This window comes from Pseudorca crassidens, chromosome 11, assembly GCF_039906515.1.
Source record: "Pseudorca crassidens isolate mPseCra1 chromosome 11, mPseCra1.hap1, whole genome shotgun sequence".
Lineage (NCBI taxonomy): Eukaryota > Metazoa > Chordata > Mammalia > Artiodactyla > Delphinidae > Pseudorca > Pseudorca crassidens.
In genome coordinates this window covers 95,680,896-95,707,329 of record NC_090306.1, presented here as the reverse complement: position 1 = coordinate 95,707,329, position 26,434 = coordinate 95,680,896, and the positions used below count along the sequence as shown (strand labels likewise).

The window sequence follows — 26,434 nt, the reverse complement described above, 5'->3', positions numbered from 1 at the left end:
GGGAAGGAATATGAAAGGAGGAAAGTCTTCCAAGTTGAGGGAACAGCATGCTCAAAAGCACAAAGGTGTGTGGGTTATGAGGTGAGAGATTCATGGGATGTTCTGGAAAGGACGGATATTGGTGTCTGGGACCCAGAACATGTGTGGGGTGATACAAGATGATGCTAGAAGAGTAAGGGCTTGACTGCAGAGGGCCTTACTGGGGCAAGGTGAGGAGTTTGTGTTTTATTCCCTAGCAGAGAGGGCGTACCATTCATCTCTGCGTCTGCACCCAAGGCAGACATCACCAATCGATCATGATGACACTGTCTTCAGGGGGAACACCCAGGTAGCTGCTGCCAATCACTTGGCATCGTCATGCAAAATGAAACACACTGCATCCCTGCATGGGCTCTGGGGAGCTACTGGAGGGTTTAAATAGGGGGGTGATGAGGGAGGATTGCTGCAGGTGTTCAGGTGAAAGACGGCAAGTCCTAACCTAGAACAATGACAATGGGGATGGATTGTTGCTGCCCACATTTTTCTCAACCTTACCTGTTCAGCTAGAGATTCCAAGCAGTCTCTTCATCTCCACCTCTCAGGCCTGGCCAGAGTGCTCGGGGTCCCGTGTGCATGCATGTGTGTGTGTGTGTGTGTGTGTGTGTGTGTGTGTGTGTGTATGTTAGCTCTGTCTGGGCTACATTGTGGGGAGAAAGGTGTTGTATTTCTGGAACTGTGCTAACCCATGTGGTTGCCATTAGCCACATATGGCCATTTAAATCTAAATTAATAAAATCAAAATTAAAAATCCAGTTCCTCAGTCCCACTAGCCACAGTGTCAAGCACTCAATAGTCACATGTGGTTAGTGGTTACTGTACTGGATGATGTAGCTATATAACCTTTCCACCATCGCAGAAAGTTCTATTGGACGGCGCTGGTCCAGAGAGAGCCGAGTCGGGTGTCCAGATCACCATCCTCAGTTAGCCCAGGTCAACTCCATCTTCTATCTGGTGGTGGTGACTAAGAGTTTGAAAGCCTTGCCAAGTTATGTCTGCCTGCTAAGGACGAAGCCTCCGAAGGGAGACTCTTAAGAACGTTTCAGAGCTTAAAGCCATCTCCGAGCTAATCCACCAAGCCTGGAGGTTCCGAGGGGAAGGGAGCGCCCTTGCGGTGACCCCCAGCATTGTGCTGGGCACAGGGCTGCTTCTGTTACTCGCATTTCCCAAAGGAGGAAACTGAGGCTCAGAGAGGGGTGTGACTTGCCCTTTGGCAGATGATGGGAAAGTCACGCAAACTGAACCGGAACAGACTGTTTAGCTGCGTGCTGCCTGGTGTTCCTTGGAATCATTGCTCAGTTTCTTGGGCCAGAGCACAACTGGTGGACCTCCTCCAGTGCCCATTTCTGCAAGCCTCTGCACGGGAGAGCCTCAGCCACAGGGGTAGATTGGGGAGATTTCTGCAGTTGCCCCCTAGATCCGCCAGAGGGCGCAGAGGCCGTTGTGCTTCCGCCTGAGGTGGGCGGGGCGGTGAGCGAGTCGTTCCTTCCAGCAAGGACTTTGGGCTGGGACCCTGCTTCTCGCCTGGCCTTATGAAGCGGACGAAGAATGTATTCCATGTGGCCCCTACCCTCTAGGAGAGCTCCGTTTAGCGGGCAGAGACAACATAATGGCTTGTTTGGGTCTGCAGCAAGGGGCCTTGAAGGGTGGATAGGAGTGTGCCAAGTAGCCTGGAGTCCAGTTGTGGAGGGCAGAGGCGGAATGCCCAAGTCTGTCTCCTACTCGGAGAAACCGTGACCTCGGTGGCCTGTGTCTCAGCGCTTGTCTACCCTCCTAGCCTCATCCTGGACCTGCTTTTCTGTTCTCAGTTGACAGGAGGGAGGAATTTCTGAACAGAGGTTCTGCTCTAGTAATACCTAACTCCCTGGAGTTCCTTGCACACACCAGGTGGTTTCATGCCTCTGTGCCTTTGCACATGCTGTTCCCGCGGCCTGGGACATACTTCTCCACCTTCTTCAGTTGACCAACTCCTATTCGTCCGTCAAGATTCAGCTCAGGCAATGGCTTTTTCCAGGGAGTCTCTCCCATTCCTGGCTTGGGTGAGATGCTCCTTCTGGGAGCTCCTGCAGCCTGTTCTGCTGTGCACTACTTGAGGACAGGCACTGGCGCACAAGGCCCCATAAAAGTGATTGAGACGCATAGGGCTTGTCCCAGGCAGGGCTTCGACGGGAAGGTTTGCGGGTCCCAGGAGCCGAGACGGCGCCTGTTTCTTCCTGCACGTGACATGAGCCAAATCTCACCAGGTACTTGTGTGCCCAAGTGTGTGTGTGTTGGGTGGGGGTGGGGGTGGAGGTATAGGCCCCGGATGTCAGAGCTTCTTTCTGCATCTCCCACCTCTGTGTGTGTTTACGTGGGGGGCGGTGGCCAGAGAGAGGCTAGGGCTCAAAGGTCTTAGGAAGCGTCTCTGGGCAGCAGCAGAGACCAGTGTGCCCCTGGGCATACTCCGTGAGGGGTGGGGAAAGGTAGTGAGCGGCAGCCCAGAGCCCTAGCCCAAGGGTAGAGAGACCCGGAGTCTACTACTGTCTCTGCTATCAAGCACGCTGTGTGACCTTGGAGGAGTCACTGCGCTCACCGAGCCTCAGTTGTCTCGCCTGTAAAATGGGAACGCAGCAGCCACAGTTCTCCGGTTGTCAGCGGTTGAGCACTGGACGGGCGAGCCGGACGGCTGCCGGGGATGGGGTGGGGTGGGGGATCCACCTGTAGTGGGAAGACCAGGGGGCTCGGGCGTCTTCGGGCGGCCGCTGGGAGCCGCTGCGCACCTCCGGCGGCCCGCCCCGCATTAAGTTTGCCTCCAGCTGTTGAACGCGCCGGCGGCGGCGGGACCCGGTCCCCGCGGGGTGAGCGGGGCTGGGGTCCGGGGCATGCCGGGGGCTCAGCCGTCCGCGGGGCCGCGGGTGCAGCTGAGGAGCCAGGCGCGGCCCCCGCCCGGCGGGCGTGTGTCTGCGAGCGTGCGTGTGTCCGTGGCGGCCTCGAGCCGGGAGAGGGGGCGGGAGGGGTCTCGCTGCGGAGAGGCCTGCGGAGGGGGCGGAGGGCTCGGGCGGCTAGGGCGGCGGACAGACCGCGGCCGCGGCCGCGGGCCCTGACGCACGCTGCGCTCCGGCCCCCTCCCGGGCGCGGGTCCCGGCGAGGCAGAGGCGCGGCGGGCGGCGGCGGGGTCTGCGCGCACACGGCGGCTCACAGACACACACCGGTCGCGCCACAGACACACGCCACGCACCGAGCCGCGGCCGGCGCGCCAAGCCCGCCGGGCGCCGCGCGCATCGCTCCGCGCTCGCACTCGCACTCGCCCTCGCGCGCAGGCCCCGCAGCCGCCGCGGCCGGAGGCGGCGCTCGGCCAGGAGCCCGGCTGGGGCTGGAGGTGAGTGAATTCCTCCAGATCCGAGCGCCCGCGGCCGGCGGAGACGGTGGGAGTGGGCGCTGGGACCGGAGGACACCCCCTCCGCCAGTGGGGGTGGGGCTTGGGAGGGGGACACAGCCAGGGGAGGATGAGACGGGGAAAGCCACCCGCGGCGCCTCCTGGGTCTGGGCATCCCCGTGAGACCCCCGGAGGACCACCCTATGCGGGGCGGCGGGGGGGGGGCGGTGGTGGTGGTGGGCGGAGGCGGGGTGGGAGGACGAGGAGGACGGTCGGTGAGGTGAGCAGTTTCGGGGGCTGGTGCAGAGGCTTGGTGGTGGACGGTCGTGCCAGCCAGTGCCACAGCGCACCTCTCTGCCCCCATCTTTGCGAATCGGGGGCCCTCGCTCCCCTCTTTCACGGAGTGCTGCCGGGTCAAGGGATTCATCTTCGTAGCTGGTAAGGGGGGTTTGATTGGTGCGGGATGACAGCTCCAGCGGGAGGGGGCCAGGGTGGGGCTTTCCCCCTGCTTCCCCGCAGGAGGGCGATGGGTTTGGTAAGAGGACCGGAATTGGGGAGTGGAGGCTCCCAGGGGGTGGGAACCCTTGCAAACGCTTTGCCCCTTTTTCTGGTGGCGCTGGTGTGGGGCAAGCAGGGAGGCGGCCCAGGGAGGCAGCAGAAATCGGCAGAGATCTGCAGACTGCAGCTCTGGCAGGGCCGGGGCCACTGCCGGTGTGTGTGTGTGTGTGTGTGCGTGCGTGTGTGTGTGTGTGTGTGTGCGTGCGTGTGTGGGCTCCAACAACTGGCAGAAGAGAGGGGCAGGGGGTGGGTGTGTTGGCTGGTGAGGCAGTGTGTGCACGTGGGGAAGGATGTGTGTGCTGTGTGTGCACACGGGGCTGTGTGCAGGAGTGGACCCTGTGCTGTCTGTCTGTACACACACACACACACACACACACACACACTCTCTTCGTGGCTCAGCAGGGTTTCCTCGGAGTGTTTGGAGGGGAGAGTGCTGTTGTGTTCGTCTGTGTGTGCTCGGGGAGCTCGTGTCCAGGACAGAGGCGGCCAGGCTGTGGTGTGTCAGCCGTGCCCAAGGAAGGAGACGACAGGGGATGGTGGCATTCACCCTCTCTGGGCTCAGCTTGGGAGAAATGGAGAAACGTGGTACTTGAGGGCACTTTCTGCAGCTCTGGGCTCCCTGCTGTGTTCCGTCCACCTGGACCCCTCCCACCCCAGGGGCTGCCTCTGGAGGGCGCTTCGATCCCGTTGCTGAGACACAGGTGTTGGACCGGAGTGTGTGTGTGTTTGTGTGTGCGTGCGTGCGTGTGTGTGTGTGTGTGTGTGTGTGTGTGTGTGTCCGGGCTGCGGCTGTTGGAGGAGAGAAGCTGGGGGGGGAGGAGGGAGGTGCTGGCAGCACCTGGAGGAATGTGGTGGAAGCTGCAGGCCCCAGGCTGCCAGATTTAGTTACTGAGGGACATTTTTATCTGCCTCACCAGGGGAGTAATTTGCATGTGTATGTGTGTGTGCCTGGCTCGAACACCTGTTCTCAGGGCCTGTGGGCACCTGTGGGACGTGTCGTGTCTAGGCCATCAGCAGGGCATGGGGGCCTGCACATGTGTGTAAACGTGTGTCCTAGGAGAGGAATGTCTGCGCACTCGCGTGCGCACACGCGCGCACACACACAGGCACCGTCCGTAGATGCCTGTCCTGAATGAGCTGTGTACATGGGTGGGGACCTCTGGGCCATCGGCCCCTGGGCAGGAAGAAATAGGAGTAGTTGAAGGGGGTATCAGGGAGCTGTGTGTGTGTGTGTGTGTGTGTGTGTGTGTGTGTGTGTGTATGTGTTTATGTGTGTGACGTCAGTGAGAACCTCTGGGTGTGACATCAGCTCCAGGTTGCCGGTGACGTCACTGGGACAGCAGTGTGAGGGGTCACCCCCAAGGACCGGGTGATGTCAGTGGGAGGGTGAGGGAGGTGTCACGGTGAGGGTGTGGGGCTCAGTGTGGTCACATCCCCTGTGTTGTGAGGGGTGAGGAGGGGAGAGGGATGGAGCCTTGGGGTGAGCAGTCCCTCCCAAGAGGTCCCATTTCCTGAGTGGACGTGGGACCCCTTTCCGTAAGGCCTGCCTCCCTAATAGCACATCTCTGTTGCCTAACACCCGACCCGTGGTGTCCCCCCTCCCCCTCCCCTGCCTGGACCCCGCCAGTTCCTGTTCTCCACCGCATCCCAACGGGGTTGCACAGACCCTTCGGTGACTGTGTTCTGGTGAGTGAATGTATGTGTAAGTGCAGGTGACAACAGAAAACGGCCACAGCGAGGGAGCCAGAGACCTTAGGTTCTAATCCCATGTTGCCTCTCTGTGTTTTGTGGTTTAGGCATTCCTGTCACTTCTCTGGGTCTCAATTTCTTGTCTGTCACCTGGAAAGTGGTTAGGGAGGCGAGGGGGGATTACAGGAGTTCATGGGCTTCTGGGGGGCCAGATGCCCAGCACATGATAGAAGGTCAGTCCACGTGAGCCCCATCCCCTAGCCTCCTGTCCCCCAGCCCAGAAGCTGCTCCCCTGTTTTGCTTTAACTCTGGCTTTGTAAACAACTTTCTCTTCTCTCCTTGGATCCTCACAGCAGTCCTGTGAGGCTGGTAGGCTGGCAATATTATGTGGCCATTTGACAGATGAGCAAACTGAGGTCCAGAGGGTAAAGTAAGCTGTTGTCGTTTCATTCCTTAGTGAGAACTCCCCTGCTTGGTGGGTGCGGGGAGACCCGTTGGATTGGCAGGGCACTCTCATTTAACGGAGGGACAGGGCGCTCTGCGCAGTGGGGGCAAGGAGTGGGAGGCGCCAGGGTGAGGGGCCCAAGGTGGAGAGGTCAGTGGCTGCAGTACAGGCTGCCTCCTGACTCGGTCCAGTGTCTGCTTGTTCTGCCCCATGAGATTCCGAGATGGCCCGGCTGATAGAAATGGCCGCATCCAGCTGCTTAGCCGCCTCTAGTGAGGTCAGCCAGGGGTGCTCACAGGAGGCTCTGTGCCTGCTCCCCGGTGTGGCTCCCTTGTCCCCGATATCTGGTGGGGTGGCTGCTGTGGAAGTAGACCTCGTGCCAGTGACACCTCTGCTGTGTCCTGGCCGCGTGTGACGCGGGGATCAGCTCCTGTCTGTGTCCGAGGTGGTAGCAGCTTGCCTTGTGGGCTTTGCTGCGCGAGTGTGAGAGTGTGGCATCCCCATGCAGGGTCGGGACTGCACCCATCACAGCTACTCTCACCGCTTCAGCTCCGGTGCCCCTGAGCCAGGTCCTCTCTCCTGCCACCTGCCCCCCACCAAATCTGCTAGGACAGTGCACTGTGCAGACACGACAGCCAGGAAGCAGATTGCCTTGAAGCCCAAGACTCCTTAACAAGTCAGGCCTCTTCGGGGACAGCGTTAATAGTCCAGGTTAACTCAGTCCTCTGTCTCCTGCTGTCCCAGCCCAATCCTCTATTAAATTAACCTTCTCCTGGCTCAATTAGCACCTGGGGCAGAGGCGCTGCCGTTAGTACTGGGGATGGTGTCGGGGGAGGGGGGGTTGGAATGATAGAACCCCCTCCTCCTCCTCCCAGCTCTGCAGACAGTCCCCAGAGAGCCCCTGAGGGCTGGCGAGCCACCTGGGCAAGCTTACATTCAGGGTGCCAAAGGAAGGGCGCTGGCTGCATGATGCTTCTGACGGCAGTAATTATAGTGATAATAATAATGATATTAGCTAATATTCATTGAGTGTGTACTGAGAGCCAGGCCTGGTGGGAAGCTCTTTTAGGGGCACTCATTTAATCCCACAAAGCCTTCTGTAGTAGAGCTATTATTCCTCATTTTCCAGATAAGAAACAGAGAGGTTCCAGACCAGCTCAGAGCCACACAGCAGTGGAATGAGGACTGGAAGCCCCACGGGTGGACTCTTTGCATCATTAATTGTTAATTGATGAACCCTTTTGCTAGGGAACCCTGGGCATCTTGGGGTGCCCCTCTCTCTGAGGGACCTCTCAGGGCCTTGCTTTGCTTATCTGTAAATGGGGGCAGTGTAGGGAAGCAGTGGGTGTGGCTGCAGGCAGAGAGGAGCAGAAAGGCTGCTGGGTCTCAGTTCTCTCTGCATTCCTCCTGTGCGCCCCCCCTCCATAGTGACCTGTGACGTTCCCAAAGGTAGCTCCTTGCTCCCCGGTTCTCCCACAGCGCTGGGAGTACAGGGGGTGCTCGGTGGGGGCTCCCCTCAGAGGTGGAGGGGCTGCTGCTCCAGGATCAGTATGTTCCCCAGGCCTGAGTCTGTCGTGGCCTCAGCCGGGGGCCCCTGGCCACTCGGCCACACTCTCCCTGTCTCGCCTGTGGAAGAGCAGGGAGGGGCTCAGGGCCCAAATTCTGCCCCTTTTCATCCTTGATGTGTGTCCTGGGCAAGAGAATTCACTTCCGGAAGGTTCTGTTTCCTCAATGGAAAGTGAGGGTAGTGGTACCGAATTTCTAACTCTGCCGGGTTAGTTATATAAGAGAATGACAAGCGTGTAGCATTGTGTCTGGCACATAGTAGGTGTCAATTAGATGATTTCCCTCCCCCTTCCCATCTGTGTCCTTTATGCATTCCTGGTTCCCTGGAATGGGGCTTGGGCTGCGAGTCTGTGTGTGTGTCCATCCTTCCCTCTCTTTTTAGCCTCCACTTTCATCCCCTGAAATGCATAGAAACTCTTTCTTGGAGCCAGGCTGGGGGGCCCAAGGAAGCATGAGAAGGGCCTGGGAGCTGCGTACCCCACAGCTGGAGCGTGTAGAGGGGTTGGGGGCGGCAGGGCATGCTTTGTGGGTGTGTCTATGCGTGTGTGTGCACACTGGTCACCACCTCTCTCAGGGGCAAGCGGGGAGCCATTCTCAAGGGCCCAACCTCGTGGCTCAAGCCTGACTCAGTTTCCCTCCTTGGCCTGTTTCTATCTTTTCTCTTCCTCTTGGAACTTGGGGAGACACAGGCTGTGGGGTCAGCCTGCCTGCCAGCCTCCCTTCCTTGCCCTTCTCATTACCTGTGGGGGGGTCTCCTGTCTGTCTCTCCTGCAGCGTGTCAGCTCCAAATGGGTAGAGACTAGTGGGCCCTCAAAGAATACTTATTGAACAACTTTCTATCATTTACGTGCTATGGAGGATGGGCTGATGTATTTTGTATTCAGTCCACACACACACACACACACACACACACACACACACAATTATAAGCACGTCTCACCCAAGGATAACTGCTATGCCCAGGACTCAGGTGGAAACCCCCAGAGATGAGCTCCTGTCCCGAGGAGACGGGAGATACCTGGACCATCTGCCAGGTGCCGGGCGTGGGGCCTGCACACAGTAGGGCTTCCTTGACAGGGGGTCCCTGTTAGCCTGTGGCCTGAGCCAGCCTTGTAAGCAGGGCTGGAGAGGTTGGGACGACTTCTGCTCTGGGCACTGTAGAGCCCCCATGATTGCACACCTGCTACGTGCCAGGCATAGGGCGAAGCACTCTCTATTATCTTGTTTAATCTTGGCTGGAGTACTGTGGAAGAGGTCCAGCCGGCCTCTGGGTAGGGGCATGCCAGGTGGAGACCATGTGAGCCGAGGTCTGGAGGTAGGAAAGCCCGGAGTGGATTTTGGGAAGGTGAGTCTGGACATGTAGTTTGGGGATCAACCACACAACAACCTAAATGACCCTGAAATCTGGACGAAGAAATCCAGCATTATCCTCTTTGCCAGAGCGTGTCAGAGGCTCTGGCTGTTTGTTAAAATGCAGATCCTCGGGCCCTGCCTGCTGAGAGTTGGATTCAGTACGTTGGATGTGGAGCCCAGGAACCTGCATTTTTAGTGCATTTTAGAAGGTGAATTCGCCCATGTTTGCTGGGTGGATAGCAGCTGAGGGGGCTGCTGCGTGTTCCCGGGGATCTCCGGACTCCTCCCACGCAGCCTGGGAGGCAGCAACCCGGTTTCCAGAGGAGCCTGAGCTCAAGGAAGTGAGGTGCCCTGCCTTGGGTGACACAGCAGCAAGACCGAGACCGACACTGACTAATACTAATAATCTTCGTGTTCACTGACTGATGTTCTAAGCTCAAGAAGTCCTTCAGTAAATCCTCAGAACGACCCTCTGCATCATCCCTGTTGCACAGAGGAGAAACGGAGGCAGGGTGTGCGGTCACAGTTCAAGGCCTCACTGCTGGGAAAGGCCTGAAGTGCGGTGGGGATGAGGTGAGGCTGGAGAGGGCCTCCCTCAGCATCTTGGACAGAGCGATGCCCTGATGCCCTACGTCTCCCTTCCTTTGGTGCGAGGGCGCGGGTGGAGCTGAGCCTGCGTTTGTGCGTGTGAGCAGAGGCCAGAGGCGGGGGTGGAGGGGGGAGCAGAGAAGCCTGGAGGAAGGCGGAGAGCCAGGAAGGCGTCCCGGAGGAGGCGGCGACGCAGAGTCCCGTAACGGTGGCCAGAGGCTGTTCATCCGGTGGGCGCTCTGGCCGCGGCAGGTCCGGGTCTGGCGGGCGGCGGGGAGCATCCGTCCCCGGTGCGCGTCCCGGGCTGGTGCACGCGGGCGCAGCCCCCCGCTGGGCACGTGCGCGGCGGCGGGGTGGGCGGGAGCTCGCATACAGCCTCCGCCCCGGGCCCCCAGCCTCCAGCCCGCGCGGCAGCGAGGCCCCGGGGGGTCCTAGACCCGCCGGCCGCCGCTCTGCTGCGCCCCCGCCCCGCGCGGCAGGCCCGGCTGGGTTTCCGCCTTACTTCCCTGTGCTTAGAATTTGCAGCCGCATCCCCTGGCGCTCGCAGCCAATTTCACGGCCTCTGGGCTCGGCGCGGTGCTCGGGATCTTAAACCGGCCCGCGCGCCTCCGGGGAAGGGGACGGAGGGGCCTACGGAAACGAGGACCAGCCGAGTCGTTGGCGAGGGGGTGTGTGGGTCAGGTGGGTGTGGACGGCGGGGGGGCGGGGCGCCGCCGTGAACTGCCCTGGGAGAGCTGGGGCGGGTGCGCAGGCGTGGCCATGTGTGTCCGGAGCCGTACCCCGCTTTGGGAGCTAGCTTGGAGCATGTATGTGTTGGCCTGTGAGTCTTTTCAGGGACCCCTGTGCCCGTGGGCATGCTTGTCTGGGTGTGTATGGTGAAAACTGTGTGTGTGTGTGTTGGGGGCCCGTCCCCAGTGAGTGGGCGCCTGTGTATTTCTGTGGGTGTGTTGACATGTGTCTGTGCAGTGTCCCCAGGCGTGTTGGCACATGTGCTGGTCTGCAAGTTGGAGCAGACACCCCTGTGTCTGGGTTCTGTGGGCAGCTGGGTACAGTGCATCTGAGTCTGTGTGCACATGTGTGTCGGAGGGAGTGTGAAATTCTGGTGTGTTGGTTGCTGTCTGGGTGTGCCCTGTGGCTGCTGGTGTGTGTGTGTGTGTGTGTGTGTGTGGGCATATAGTGTGCAGCCTGGGGTGCGTCCCATCCCTGCTGCCGCTGGGCTCGGGGTCAAGTGGGAGCCGGGTAGCTAGGGGGAGGGTGTCCCTCCGGACCTGGACCTGGAGCAAGCTGGCTGCTTCCTCCTCCTCTGCCTCTGGGTGTGGGTGGTGGATTGAGGTATGGCGTGATGGGGGGCGGGTTGGGGGGTGGCCGAGAGTGTGTTTCTGTTTTGTCGCTGCCCCTGGCTGCCAGCACTCGGTGGGTATACATATGTTTGTGAATGGCAATGTCGAGGGGGCCGAGGTGTGAGCCCCTGCCTGCGGGGGAGGGCCAGGAGTACCATCTGGGCTGATGGGGTGCGGGGCCAGACAGAGAGAGGGGCCTCCGCGGGAAGGGGATGAGTGTGTGTGTGTGTGCACGTGTGCGCACAGATGGAGGGCAAGTTCGGCCGAGGCACGTCAGTCTGGGAGTCTGTGTGTCTGCGCACGTGGAGGTCAGGCAGGTACAGTGCTCTAAGAGTGTGTGAGCACGTATGGCGGGTGGTGGGGCCGAGGTGTTACCCCTGGTGGCACACGGGCGGGGGGCCCCAGGGGTGGGTGCCAGTCCTTGCAAAGTTTTGAATAAGAGATGTGCTGGGGGGGAGAGGGGTGCTGGTTCCCTGCAGCAGAGGGGATGGGGCCCAGCTGTAGGAGGGAGTGGGCCGAGAGCGGGTGTTGGGGTGACCGAGAGGAGGCCGGCGTGGCTGGAGGGGTGTGTGGGGGTGCTGGGCATCAGGTCAGCGTGAGGGTGTGTGTGGCCATCCCCACCTGGGTGTGTGTCTGTGACTGGGAGTGAGGTGTGGGGCTGGGACAGTGACTTGGGAGGACCGTCCAGGCTGAGAGGCCCAGCAGGGGCTGAAGAGCACGGATGGGATGAGGTGGGTGGGAGTGGGGGCCCTTTAGCTCCCAGAAAATCTCTCCATCTGTTGCTTGCACCTCCTGCCCAGGGGCCATGGAGGGATTGGAAGAAGCCCTGCGGCCCTGGCTCCTCCCCTCTCCTCACCCGAGAACCCTGGGGGGTAGGGTGGGGAGTCCCCAGCCTTCCTTCTGGGTCTTGAGGCCCTTCCCTTCCCTCTTTCCTGCCCCATCATCTTTCTGTCTCCATCTCTCTGCATCTCCCTCCATTCCTCCCCTCCCTCTGCCTCCCTCCTCTCTCTCACAGTGATATTCGTTTGTGGTATATTCGGTTACCATGGGAAACCTAAGAAAAAAGTGAGTGTACCCTTCAAGACTTCAGCATTTTTCCCTCCTCCCTCCCTCCTGCTGTCCCCCCCTCCCTCCCCGTTCTCCCCCTCGCCTCCTCCCCGCAGAAGGAGAGGACTTGGGTGAGGAGCTGCTGCCGCCCGAGCTGGACCAGGACCTGAGACTCCATCGCTGCCGCCGCTGCTGAGACCAGGCCAGGGACAGGGCTTCGCTGGCCGCAGGGGCTCCCTCTGCCCGCAGAGATCTGGTAAGGACAGGGTCCTTCTGACGGCGTGTGAGTGTGTGGCTGTTGTGAGCACGGCCCACGTGACCTGGCCTTGAAAACCCGTGATGTAGCCCAGCCTCTGCCTCCTGTTTGTCCCTTCCTGCCCTGCCTCACCCCTGCCCCCAGCTGCCGGCACCCCAACTCTGCTCCCCCCCCCCCCCGGCTTCCCTTCCACAGGGCCTCTGAGGCAGCTGGCAGAGTGGTGGGCCTTTGGGGGGCTGGAACAGGTCCACTGGGGAGGGGAGGGAGGCAGCCCCTGTTGGCTCAGAGACCCCACTTCTGCCCCTTTGCCCGGCTGAGAGCCTGAGCCTGGCCTGCCTGCACCCCAGCAGGGCAAGGGGCATCTGTGCCCCAGCTGGGGGTGGCGGGACCGGCCTCCAGGGGATGGCCTGGAAGAACATGGCCTCGTCTGTCTCGGATGGGGCCTTTCCACGTAGAGAGGGGCGGACGGAGGGGCCGGGAGTGAGCGGGGAGCGGGGGTAGTGCCGGCAGAGTCAATACCAGGCCTGATCCAGTGTCATTGAATTTGGGAGGAGGCAGGGGAGCAGTCTGACACTAGGAGGCCGCAGGCAGGCAGGCAGGCCGGCCACTGGCAGGAGCTGTCCAGGCTGGGGCTGGTGGCTGCCCTGGAGAGGAGAGGCCGAGGCTGTCGCTGTCACTGTGGCTGTGTTGGTGGTGGCCACGTGGAGGGAGCTGTTGTCCAGGCGGGGCGCTGAGTGACGGTGGTTGCCGTTGCCCTGGCGAGGGAGCCGCCTCTGTGGCATTGTGGTCTCCATGGAGAGAGGAGGAAACAGGGAGGAGGCTGGCTGTCTGGGCTTGCTGTTGGTGGTTGCTAAGGAGAGGGAGATGCCGTTTCTAAGATGTGGTGGTCCCCATGTGGAGGGGCCGTGGCTGCCAAGGTGTTGGGGTTCCCTGGGGAAGGGCTGGTGATGGGTGCTCCATGGAGGATGGGGTGGGGGGGTGACGGGGGAGGGGCTACTGCTGTGGACTTGGTATTGCTGGCACAGGCTGAAGCAGGGTTCTTTGGTGGGGGCAGTGAGGCACACTGGGTGGGTCTGAGCTGTGCTCCCCACTTACGTTGCGCATCCTGCCCTGTCCAGGCCAGACTGCGGCCCCTGCTGCACCACTGGCATCCCTCCTCCCATGGCCTTCTGTTGCCTGTCCTTCCCTCCCACTTCGTGGCCAAGCTCTCCTGCCTCTGTTCCTTGAGCCCTCTCCCTCCTCGGGGACTTGGAGCATACTAGCCCCCCATCTGGACGCATGTTCCCTCCTTGTCCCCAGATGACTTTGTCCCCATCCTTCATGTTTGCTGAGCTCTGGGAAGCCTGGCATTGATGCCTGCCTTTGAGGTATCAGGTAGGGGAAGTGACTTGCCCAAGGTCACACAGCATACATGTGCTAGGCCTGGGATTTGACCCTGGGTGCCTGCCTCCCCAAATATTCAACTCATCAGGCCTAACTCCTCCCCCAGGACTCCGGCCCCCCCACCCTGCCTCCCGCCGTTCAGAGTTGTCTCTCTTCCCTCAGTCCCCATGTATTCATTTCATTTTGGTAACAGTAGGAGGCAGCGTGGAAGAGCACAGAGTTCCGGGTTTGAATCCTGGCTCTGTCACTTACAGCTGTATGACTCTGTGCCTCAGTTTCCCCTTCTGTAAAATGGAGATGATGCACATGCCTCTCGAGGTTGCTGTCGCTTGGGATAATGTCTGGATGCTCTGGTTCCTGGCACCTAGTAGACTCTCAGTAAGTGGTAACCACCACCATCATCGTTACTTTCTTTAAAAAATGATTTTCTGACATGTCTGGGGTGGACAAGGTGCCTTCTCACCAGAGATCTGCCTCATTTTTCCTTTCCTGTGTTCACTGAGCAGCGGAGGTATTGACCTGACATCAAGGAAGCAGGAGGCGGGGCTTGGAGAGGAGGAGGGTCATGCAGCACCTTGGTCGTGGAGCCAGGACGGAACCAGGTGTGGCTGGCTCCCTGTCCGGTGCTCCCTGCCTGCTAGCTCCAGGGGCCTGGGTGTGCACTTTAATCATGTGGGCCTTGTCCCCCGAGCTGTGCCTGAGCCCCCAGCCTCCTGGCTTCCTCCCAAGGGCCCAGTGTTCTGCCAGCTCAGCCAGCCCTGGCTGGTGGTACCCTGGGAGTATCAGGGGAAGTCTGTCCTGTCAACCTTGGCACCACCAGGGGACAAGCCAGGCAAGGGACTGAAAAGGATATCCAAAGAGGACTTTTTAGGGGTTTGCGGAGTGACAAGCAGGATGTCTTTTGAGTGACAGAGATCTGAGTTCAGATCCTGCCTCCGCCACTGTCTAGGTGGATGGCCCTAGCCACGTTTCTCTACTTTTCTGGACCTCAGTTTCTTTTTTTTTAATAATTAAAAAAATATATATATATATATTTAATTGTATACTTTTTGGCTGCATTGGGTCTTAGCTGAGGCACCCAAGATTTTTGGGTGCAGCATGTGAGCTCTTCGTTGCAGTGTGCAGGCTTCTCTCTAGTTGTGGCATGCAGGGTCATTAGTTGCGGTGCGAGGGCTCTCTAATTGTGGCACACAGACTTAGTTGCCCCGCAGCATGTGGGATGTTAGTCCCCTGACCAGGGATCAAACCGGTGTCCCCTGCATTGCAAGACGGATTCTTAACCACTGGACCACCAGGGAAGTCCCTGGACCTCAGTTTCTTCATCTGTATAATGGGTATGATAATCCTTACCTCACCTTGCCAATGTGAGGCAGGGGAATGAAGTTCAAGCACTGGGCCTGGTGCCTGGGGAGGTGTTTCCTGCAGCGGCAGCTGCTCTCTCTAACCTGTCAGCCTTCTCACCTTTCTGGCTGACTTGGGTAAGAGGAGATAGAGAGCAGTCCTGGGTGGTCCCAAATGGCAGAAGTGGGACCAACCAGGCATAGACCTCAGTTCATCACAAGAGACTTTCTAACAGAGCTGTCTTGGGATAGAGAGAAGGAGGTTCTGAGCACTCTAAGTACAGTGAGACCACAGAAGGCTGGCAGGAGCACAGAGTTTGGGATTATAAGACCCAGGTTCACGTCCTAATGTTGCCCTTTATGGGCTGTGGGATCTTGGGAGCCTCAGTTTCCCCACCTGCAAAATTGGAGGAATAATAATGGAACAAGGGTTACTTTGTTTTTTAAATTTTATATATATATATATTTTTTTTTTTAAGTTAGATTTTAATTTTAGTTTAAAATTTTTAAAAAATTAACTAATTTATTTTTGGCTGCATTGGGTCTTCGTTGCTGTGCGCAGGCTTTCTCTAGTTATGGCGAGCGGGCATACTCTTTGTTGTGGTGCGCGGGCTTCTCATTGCGGTGGCTTCTCTTGTTGCAGAGCGTGGGCTTTAGGTGCGCGGGCTTCAGTAGTTATGGCTTGCGGGCTCTAGAGCGCAGGCTTAGTAGTTGTGGCTCATGGGCTTAGCTGCTCCATGGCATGTGGGATCTTCCCGGACCAGGGCTCAAACTCGTGTCCCCTGCATTGGCAAGCGGATTCTCAACCACTGCGCCACCAGGGAAGTCCCAAGAACAAGGGGTACTTTAAATGAATTCATGTAAGTGGAAGAGACCTAGGATTCCCTTGAATCCTCACAGCATCTCATTTTCCAGAAGAGGAAAGAAAGCAAGATGCAAGGAGCTTAAGGGGCTTGTAGCAGTAATACCAGTACCTGCTGTTTACTGATTTTCTGCTACGGGCCAGGCGTTTTCCCACATGCTCCAGGTGTCATTGAATTGCCCAGCCTTTGCACTTGCTGTTCCTTCTACAGGAGTGGCCGTTCCTTCTGTGCCTGTTGATGCTCCACAGGCTTGTGGCGTGCGTGGCTGTCTCCTGTTCTGTCTCACTGTCACCTCCTCAGGGAGGCCCTCCCTGACCACACTGTTCATTGCTCTCGTTCTTCCCTCTCTCTTTGTTTCCTTCTAGCCCCTACCACAACCTATGCTATTTTGTTTATTTGCTCGTTTATTATCCACCCTCCTACCGTGAGAGCTTGGAGTATCAGCTCTGTGAAGGCAGGAGCTTTTTCCGTCTTGTTCCCTGCTCCATCCTAAGGGCCTTGAATGGGGTCTGGCACATAGTAAATGCTCAGTAGATATGTGGTGAAGGCGTGGGCTAACCCTGCCAGCTACCCTGGGAAGTCATCTCATCATTCCCATTTTACACATATGGAAAGTGGCTCTAGGGAAGCTTGGTAAACTGCCTGTGAACGCGCAGCTGGAAGTAGGTGGCAGACCTGGCATTTGACCCCAGATTGGGCTGGTTACGGGTCAAGTGCTTTTCCTGCTGCGCTACACCGCCTTGGGGAGCTTTGCATTTTAGGTTAGAGAGTTTAGACTTTACTCTGAACACAGAGGCAGAATCACAGAAAGGCTTTTAAGTAGGGAAGACTCCTGCCTGAAGGAAAACCTTATGTTAGCAGCCAGAATTGTCAAAAGAAATGAGTTCAGCTGCTCACTACCTGTGTGGCCTTAGGCAAATTACTTAACGACTCTGTGTCTCAGTTTACATGTCTATAAAATGGGGATACTATCTTGAATCAGTTCAGCTGCTCACTACCTGTGTGGCCTTAGGCAAATTACTTAACCACTCTGTGTCTCAGTTTACATGTCTATAAAATGGGGATACTATCTTGAATCAGTTCAGCTGCTCACTACCTGTGTGGCCTTAGGCAAATTACTTAACCACTCTGTGTCTCAGTTTACTTGTCTATAAAATGGGGATACTATCTTGGCTGATCTGGGCTGGCTTCTGGGAGGCAGTGGGCTTTGACCTTTGATTTGCAGCCTTGGCTTCAAGTCCCCCTCCCCAGGGTGGAAAGAACAGCATCTGCTGAATCACCCTGGTCCCGGGGGGCCTCACTGCCGGCCCTGAGGGATTTGAGATTTTGACTTCTGAATGGGGGACATTTTAAGTGCTTGGAACAGGCCATTTTCTGCCCTAGCAGCCTGGGCTCTCTTATCCTACCCCAGCCCCACCTCCCTTAAAGAAAGAGAGAAGATCAGAGAGGAGAGAGAAGGTTTTAATTGAGCACCTATTACGCACCAGAGCCATTCTCATTTGTATCCCCTTTCACAGTCACAGCAGCCCCTGCAGAGTATATTCGTTATGCCCATTTTACAAATGACCAGACTCAGGCTTGGGGAAATTCTCCATGGGGCACAGAGCAGGGACTTGGACCTAGGCTCGGAGGCTCCTGTCTGCTCTGTCTCATAAGAGGGGAGAGAGTGACGGAGGTGCCCGGGATGGGTCTGCTCTGGGGTTACCCAGGGAGTGAACTATTGGTCTCAGCCCCACCAGGATGGCGCTTAGAGTGGCCCCGATTTCAGAGGCTGGACCTTGAGGGGTTGCGGATGGGCAGACCGCTCCCACCAGCCTGGCTCCCCCCACCCCAACTGCTGGCAGCCTCACTAGCCCCTGGAATAGATCTGGCCTTGTGTGCGGTTATCCCAGTGTCTCAGTCAAGACCCCATTTGTTTGGGGAGGAGAAAGGGGGGTTTGTGGTGCCCAACAGAGGTGGGATTCATGGACAGGGCCGGGGCGGGGGTAGCCTGCCTGGTACGGGCCAGGCCTGGAGGAGGGCCAGGAGGGAGTGAGAGGAGGGGGCTGGGGCGTGGCCTGGGGTCCTGCCTGGGGCAGAGTCTTGGGCGGGGGGGGGGGGGGGGGGGGGCTGTGTGGATGGAGGTGCAGGAGGAGCGGGGTGGGAGTCCCACTCTCATGACTCCTGGTCTGAAGGAAGGAGAGCATGTCACTCTGTCCTGAGGGAGCCCCAGGTGTTAGGGGAGGTGGGGAGAGACCGAGCCATCAGGATCCTTGTTTGAGGGAGACACAGCCTGACTCCAGGGAGTGCCCCGTCTGAGGGGAGATAGAGCCTCGACTCCCAGGAGCCCCAGTCTGAGGGCGGAGGCACTGTGGGTGTCCTGGGCTCCATCTGCTTTCTGAGTGCAGGAGGAGGGGATGGTCCCACTGAGTGGAGTCTCCCTGAGTTCTGGGAAGCCTTCCTGGAAGAGGCAGTCCCTGAGGACTGGGAAGGGGTTGGATTCAAGGCAGCACCTACAGGAGGGCCCGTTCTGTGGTTGGAAGGAAGGCCCGGTGGGTTAGATCCTGATTCTGAGTGGTCATGTGCACCTGAATCTCAGTTTGCTCATCTGTGAAATGGGGACACTGCTGGGCACCTGGAGGGGATGGGATGAGATAGGCTTGGAGGGGGGAGTACCTGTAGACAGTAGGCCCACAGGGCTGTTGGGGGCTGCATGGTTAGTAAGGCCTGAGGAGTTCCAGAAGCTGACGAAGGCCCATGCCCCCACCCCCTGCCTCCACCTGGGGTCACAGCTCAACTAACCCAGCTTCAATCTTTACCAGCATAGGAGGGAGGGCAGACTCTGGGCTGAGCTGTGAGGTGGACACAAGGGCTCCTTCTTGCCTCCAACTTGCTGTGTGACCCTGCCAAGTCCCTCACTCTCTCTGGTCCTCAGGGGTGCAGTTGGGGCCTGCCAAGGACCCCGAGCATCCTAGCAAGAGACAGACTACACAGAGGGGTCAGCAAAGCAGAACAGGTACCCCAGACGATGGTGGCTCAGGGGCCCTGGAGCTAGGCAGGGCCTGGGGGAGCAAGGCCTTTCCTGCCTCTGCCAGACACTCTGGGGTGCTGGGGTGGGGACAGTGGGTCAGAGCAGAGAAACTCCTGGGGCTGTAAAAGGGGGTGACACAGTGGTCAAGCATGTGGGCCCAGGCCTGGGGTCAGCTCCTGATTCTGCCCATAACAAGTGCCTCAGTATCCTCATCTGTAGAATGGGAGTAAAAATAGTACCCACCTCATAAGGTGGAAACTATAAAGTACTTGGCACTGCACCTGGCATACAGTGAGTGCTCAATAAACGCTGACTCTGCTTCTGGTGGTGGGAGCAGGCAGGCAGGGCTTCACGGCCTTTCCAGCCACCACCTTTTAGGCTGTTGAGGACAGGCTGTGGCTTACGGAATCCCAAAGCCTGGGGTGCTGGGCCAGGAAATGTGGGGCTGTCTGCCACTGTGGCTCTTCCCACTCTCCCCAGTGCCTGCTGAACAAGATGCTGTGGAAAGAGCCAATGAATTTCGGAGTAGGCAGCGTGGGTTCCATCCCAGCTCATTCATCCCCTTGCTGCCTGGCTCTGAGCAAATCATTTTCTGAACCTCCGTGTCTTCATCTATGAAATGGGATCAAGGGCCTTCATGAGGATTAAGTGAGAGGATACAGGAAGGCAGGACCCATCTGCTCCTTCTGTACGGATGCGTGTTTGTACCTACTGTCTCCTGTAACTGCTCTGCTCTTCCCCTCTCTGATTTGGTGCTGAGGTTGCTGGCAGGGAAGGGGCTTTGGAGACGGAGTTCCCAGCCTGGTTGAGATGGCAGCTGACCCAGAAGCTCTGTCCTGGATTCCGGAGGGAGCTTGGGGTGGGGGCTGTCCTCGGGGACCATCTGGGCCTCCAGGGCAGCTGCAGATGCTGAGGGACCTGGGGAGGGTTGGGAGCTGGGCTTTTTTTAAAACAATTAATTAATTTATTTAATTTTATTTTTGGCTGCATTGGGTCTTTGTTGCTGCACGCGGGCTTTCTCTAGCTGCAGCGGGCGGGGGCTCCTCTTAGTTGCGGTGTGTGGGCTTCTCATTGCGGTGGCTTCTCTTGTTGCGGAGCATGGGCTCTAGGTGCGCAGGCTCAGTAGTTGTGGCATGTGGGCTCAGTCGTTGTGGCACGTGGGCTCAGTAGTTGTGGCTCGCGGGCTGTAGAGCACAGGCTCAGTGGTTGTGGGCTCTAGAGCACAGGCTCAGTAGTTGTGGCACATGGGCTTAGTTGCTCCGCGGCATGTGGGATCTTCCCAGACCAGGGATCGAACCGGTGTCCCCTGTGTTGGCAGGCAGATTCTTAACTACTGTGCCACCAGGGAAGTCCGGGAGCTGGGCTTTGATGGGGGATCAGGACCCCAGAGCACTGGAGAGTCCCAGCCAGCAGGGTCTGTGCTCACGGGCATGCTGATGCCCAGAGAGGTCCTGGCCCGGGGTTACCCTGCCCCGACTGGCTGGGCTGAAAGTGGAATGTGTTCTGGTGGCTTCTAGCTTAGGCACTCACTTTCCGTGGCCCCTGGGCCAGGATGAAGTGGCTGTGTCTGGACAGGGTCACCCAGGGCCTGGGCTCAGCTTTCTTAGCTCTGCGTCTGTCTCTCTCTCTGTCTCCTTCTGCCCACCCTCTGGCCTGTGCCCGCCCTGCAAACAGCCTGGCCCTGTCTGTTTATGGCAGCCTTCATGTCCCTCCCTCAGCCACCTGAGGGAGGTGGAGGGACCAAAGCCGGGTGTGCGTGGGTGTGAGCACATGTGCCCCGGGTGGTTTTGTGTGTTTGTTGTGTGTTGGAGGGTGTGCACCCCCTTTCTAACTAGGGGCCTGACACATGCTCTCTGTGTGTAAAATAAGAGAGGGGTAGGCTGCTGCCCCTTCCCTGTCACTGGGGGCCCTTCCCCATGTTTCTGGGCACCGGCGGATACCTGTACGGCATGTTTTCTTCCCCATGGGATTTGCTGCGCGGCCTCTACCCGGGAGGCCCTGACTCCGCTCTCCAGGCACCTCCCCTCAGGGCACAACGGGGCCCATCCTCATCCACCTCGGCCTGGGGTCTCCTCGCATGGCTGTGTCTGTGTTGTGGACGGCTGGGTTGGTCACAGTTTTTCCACTTTCACCAGTAGTGCACGACTTCAAATCCTCACCCCTCTGACCCACATGGGCCGCCCTGTGACAGGGGTGGGCTTGTTTGTGGGCGTCTGCTGCCGGGGCTGAGTGTGGACGTCTGGGCTCCCCTTGCAGCTCTGGGCTGAGGGTTTTGGGTGGGACCCCCATTCTGGATGGGATTCCTGCCTGTGGGACTCCCTGGGGCCTGGGGAGGGGTGAGGTGTGGGGGGCCTGGGCCGGGAAGCCCCTGGCTGCCCCTGGAGCAGGATGCCGGGGGGCCCCACTGCCCCGTGCCATCCCCACTCTCTGGGTCCCAGGACCAGCGGGCCTTGGGCCATCGGTGCCAGGGGGAGCTGCTTCACCACCTGGCTGCCCAGGGCCCCTGAATGGCACAAGAGTGCCTGATGCCTTCTGGAGCTGGGGGTGGGGGAGGGCGGGTGAGTGACAACCACAGAAGGAGGAGGTGCAGGAGTCTGGGGCAGGGTCCGGAGGCCTGGCCCCCAGCCTGCACTCTCACCCGCTGGGGCCTGAGTCTGGTCAGTCCCGGGACTTCTTCGTTCTCTCGCTTGAGTTGGAGGCACCTCGCTGCTGTCGGGAGAGACCTGGGCTCGGGGTCTGAGTGTCAGCTCTACCCTTAACCCTCTGTGGGACCCGGTTCTCAGGCGGCCTGTAGAACCTAAGGGAGTCATGTATTCTTTCTATTTAACAGCATCTGTATAACACTTACCAAGTGCCAGGCACTGTTCTAAGAACTTTACAGAAATTAAATCCTCACAAAATATCATTATCCCCATTTTACAGATTGGGAAACCAAGGTGCTGAGAGGTTAAGGATCCTGCCCACAGCCACACAGCGGGCCAGTGATGTGATCGGGATTTGAACCAGGGCCGTCTGGCTCCCTGGGCTGTCCCAGCCACCTTGCTGTGTTGCAGGCCCGTGGTAGTCTGTGGAGGGTGGTGCTTGGGCCGGGCCTGGGCCAGCCTGGTCCCTTGGTCTGAGCCTTGACGGTGGGCCAGGAAGGTGGTCTTGGCACACAGTAGGCGTGGCAGCTTGGGATCAGGCCAGATTTGAGTCCCTAGCTTGTCACTTACTAAGTCACTTGACCTAGCTGAGCCTCAGTCTCCCCATGTGTAAAACAAGGTAACAGTACCTGCCTGGCAGGACTGTTGTGAGAATTTGGTGCGATGTGGTGTGCGGGGCACTCAGCATGTGGTGGGCAGCTGTGATGGCCCCATGGCAGGGTGAGAGGGAGGCAGTTTAAGGGGTGCCCCGTGCCAGCAGAGGGCAGTGTGTGCCCCTGGGAGCCTGTGATGGACTCCCTGTCCATCTGGTGCGTCCGCTGTGCAGCCGGGCTCGAGGCTGGGACACACACAGACACACGCACAGTGGAGAAGCAGCTGAGCAGCCTTGCGTGTGAGGGCTGGGACGAACCCTGGATACCGTCTCACCCTGCTCCCTCGTTGTTGCAAGTGGGAAACTGAGGCCCGGAGTGGGGAAGAGATTTGTACTGGGACCCACAGTGAGTTCAGATTGTCTGAAATTTCATTGGTGGGCGGGGCCTTTTCCAAGAAATGCAGCAACAGCCCTGCCTACAGCGGCCCTGTCCCGGCCACACTGGCCCACATTCTGCAGGGTCCGTGCCCTGCCGGGCATTTTTGCTGGTCTGTTGACCAGCTTACGTGCGACTTCCTGGCTTGTTTCCTGGCTCGTCCACCACCGTGGAAGCCGTGAGGACTGGGACCTTGTCTGTCCGTTCACAGCTCAACCTGTGTCCCCAGCACAGAGCCTGGTGCGTATACAGTAGGTGCTCAGTAAGCATTGGTTGAGGAATAAGCGACCTTAGGAAACATCCCCTCTGCCTCTGTCGTGGGAAAGTCTGAATTTCAGACGGGTAGAGCTGCCCAGGGCCGAGCCGGGCACTGAAGCCAGGCCTCCTGGCTCCCAGCCCTGAGCCCTCTGTGCATTTGTGAACATATGTAACACACAGAGACACCCGCGCACACACACACAAATGCACACACTCTACGCCATGATTCAGAAGCTTCACGCTGATCATTGCTCAATTTTCTAGCTTCAAAGTGTCCATCTGTCCATCTCTCTGCCAAGGCCGTGGGCTGGACACCTACGGAGGCACCTGCTCTGGGGCCTCCCCCACAGCCTGAGGCTGCCCCCAGGAAGGGGCAGGGGTCCTGGTAGGGGAACCTGGGAGGGTGCAGCCTGCCCAAGTGAATCCCCCCGCCCCAGGTGCATTCCCTGCTCTATGCCCAGTGGATTCTCTGTGTCCCCTTCTTCTGGCCACGTCCACCTAGTCCCACCTTGACAGCCCACCTGCCCAAGCCTGATCCCTGCCCCCATCACTGGGCTGTCTGAGGCTTTGGGGGAAGGGGTGTCATTCCTGGGGACCAGGAGGATGGTAATTAGTATGAGGCAGGCTGGTTAGCTCAGAAGTTAAGTCTTTGTTTTCCTCACTCCCCAGTTTCTCTAATTGAGCAGATGTAGAGTGGGGGAGGGGGAGGGGCTGCTGGGTTGGTCCCAGGGCTGGGTGGGGGCACGCATGGCTGTGTGCTCGCTGCAGGGGGTGGCAGGGTGGGGTCACCCAGGTGGGGGGCGGCCTGGTGGAGGAATGCCAGGGCAGGAGCGCCCACGGGCAGGTCCCCAGGCTGCAGCCCTCTGGGGGTGTGGTTGCATGGCTCTGGGAGGGCATCACACCTGGGACGCCACTGTGAGCGCTCGTCTGCGTTCGTTCATTCCTTCCGGTCTTCGCATCCAATCGCGAATCATAACTGCTGTCATTTATTGAGCACGTGCTCTGTGCATTCCCTGGGCTGGATGCCGTTTGCGTATTGCCTCGCTCAGTCCTCAGACGATGGTGCAGGTATGGGACCCTCATTTCTTAGGGGAGGAATCTAAGGCTCAGAGAGGCTAGGTGACTAATCTAAGGTCGGAGTGGCCAGGGCAGGGTTCAGACCCCGGCTGTCTCCCGTGGCCCTGCCCTGGGCTTAGGGAGCCATTGGGGCTGGGAGAAAGGGGAACCTGTGACCAGGTGGTGGCCAGGCCAGGCCCTGGACACTAGGGTTGTTAGGCCTTGTCCTTCTCGTCGGTTGCATGGGGATCAGTCCATCCACCTTCTCAGGCCGTTGGGAGGAGGAGTAACAACAACTGTGATAATGGCAACGGTGATGATTGGTTGAGTGCTTGCTGTGTGCCAGGCAGGTGACAGATGCTCTACATGTTTTCATATTTCATCCTCGCAGCAATCCCGGGAGCTCTGGGTAGACACCCTTATTACCCCATTTCACATTCACAGAAGCCAAGGATCTGGGAGGTAAGGAGCCTGCCCCAGTCCCGGTTCGTAAGTCGGGGACCCAAGATTTAGCCGGGAGCCGTCTGACTCCAGGCCCTTCCTCCTTGACTGCCACTCCATGTGGTGTATAACCCCTGTGAGGTGCCTGCCACATGGCAGGTGCTCAACAAAGGTTAGTGGCCTGCACCCTTCCTGCAAGGGCTGGTTCCTGGAGATCCTGTGTCTCTGGGGCTTAGCTGAGTGGTCCAGGGAGGACAGCCCTCCTCATAATATCCTGTGGGGTAGGTATTACTTTTATTTCCATTTTACAGGTGGGGAAGTTGAGGCTCAGAGAGGTGAAATGACTTACCCAGGATCTCACAGCTGGTGAGGTGAAGGGGCCGGGATTTGAACCCAGGTGGTCTGGGTCCAAGTGCAGCCGTGCGGCAGGCTCCTGGGCACAAGCGTCTGCTCCCAGCTGTGTCCGTCCCTCAGGGGTGATCCTCCTGGCCTGATCCTCCACTTCCCTGGCTCCTCTTATCAGCCGTGTGCGGGGATGCCTAAGTTTCCATCCTCCACTGTGCCCTGCCTCTGGCTGTTGGGCATTGGGTGTGGCCACCTGATGACTGGACATGTCTTTCGGGGTGTCCCTCTGGCCCTGAAATCTCAACTTGTCCAACGCAGGACTCTTCCTCTCTCCTCCTGCATATCAGCCCATTTGCTCCTTCTCTGAGGCTCCCCGTTCCAGGGTGGGCACTACCGTCATTCGACCACCCATCTGGACCTGGAAGTCATCCCCGAACTCCACCCCTGGTCTCCCATCTTCATCCTGTAGGTCACCAAGTCCTGTTCTTGTCCCATCACCTGTCCACTCCGCTGCCCTCACCTGCATTGAGTCACCATCGAGAGCCTGGAGCATTGCAGCAGCCTCCTCAAAGGCCAGCTCTCCCCGCCTCCAATTCATTCCGCACCCTTCTGTTGTCCTGGGCTCCCTAGCATGTCACTGCTTCCTGTTGTCCTGGGGCTGAAATCCAGGAGATTGGGTTATTTATGATACAGGTGATTCTGGCTTTTTAAGTGAGGAGGCCATAGAATTGCAGCGTTGTATAGTTATGGTGCTCGATTGGTAATTGTACCAGTCAGAATCAGCCTGGATTCTGGGACCTGTTGGACTCGGCCCAGCCATGGGGCTCCTGCCTCTGGGCTCCCTCTCCCTGTCCCTCTCACATACCATTATCCCGTCTCCTGGCCTCGTTCCAGTTTCTCAAAAGTGCTGTCTTCTGGGTGCTGCGTAGGCAGTTTGATCACCAGGATCACCCTCAGCAAAACGTTCCTTGACCCCAGGATAGATGAGACCCCTCAGGTGCCTCTGCACTGGGGACGGCCTTCTAATTCTCCTAAGAACCCTTGGAGGGGAGCAGTGCTGCTCATTTTGCAGATGGGGAAGCTGAGACTCAAAAAGCTAAGCTGGCATCTGAACCCAAGTCGCTCGCCATGGAGCCCGTGTTCTCCCCCGTCTGTACGCGTGTGTGTGCACGTGTGCGCACACTGCGGGCTCTGTTGTCTGCTGTCTGAGCCAGGCGGTGTTTGGGCTGGGATGAGCCGCTGCCACCTTGGGAGAGGAGGTCCGAGGTTGCCTCTGGATGCCGGAGCCCGTCTCTTCCTGTAGGGGGTGGAGATGCTACATGTGAACGTTGTGTGTGTGGGGGTGTCAGTCCCTCGCTAGCCCCCGAGATCACAGCCTCCCCGGCTCCTCCAGCTTCTCTCCCCTTCCTTCAAAACAAACACCCGCGAGCCCAAACCACCCATCCAGCCAAGGCACAGATAGAGCCAGAGTTGGAATTAATTAATCCTGTTGCCCGGGCAACTGGGATCCAATCTTCTCCGTCCAGCCCGCCCCCGCCTGCCAGGCCCCGCCCTGCCTCTCTTGGCCCCACCCCTCAAGGCTTTGGCCCCACCCTCTCCCCCACCAGCAGCTGGTGGTGCCCTGGTGTCCTGGGAGACTCTTCCAAAGTCGAGGACGGAGAGGGTAGGGATATCTAAGAACTGGGTTCAAGAACCCACTCAGCCACTCTTGGGAGCTTGGGAGCGTGGGAGCGTGGGCAAGGCCCTGAACCACTGGGAACCACGCTATGACTCTACTTACCTGGGGAGGGGCACCACCGGGGGATTTGAGAGATGTGTGAGAGAGGAAGAATGAA

The 26,434-nt window shown here is 58.6% G+C and overlaps 1 protein-coding gene across 5 annotated transcripts in view; it reads left to right on the top strand.

Moving 5' to 3' along the window:
- Positions 1-2,785: 2,785 nt before the first annotated feature.
- Positions 2,786-26,434, top strand: part of ELFN2 (extracellular leucine rich repeat and fibronectin type III domain containing 2) — a 57,611-nt gene continuing 33,962 nt past the window's right edge. For 2 of the 5 annotated variants that reach the window (XM_067697983.1, XM_067697978.1), the window contains exons 1-2: positions 3,283-3,394; positions 12,094-12,233. The gene's annotated coding sequence lies outside the window, so the exon portion shown is untranslated. Of the gene's footprint in view, positions 2,874-3,282; positions 3,395-3,682; positions 3,830-10,133; positions 10,272-12,093; positions 12,234-26,434 lie in introns of those variants that run through there. The other 3 variants (XM_067697982.1, XM_067697979.1, XM_067697981.1) reach the window with 3 other exon arrangements.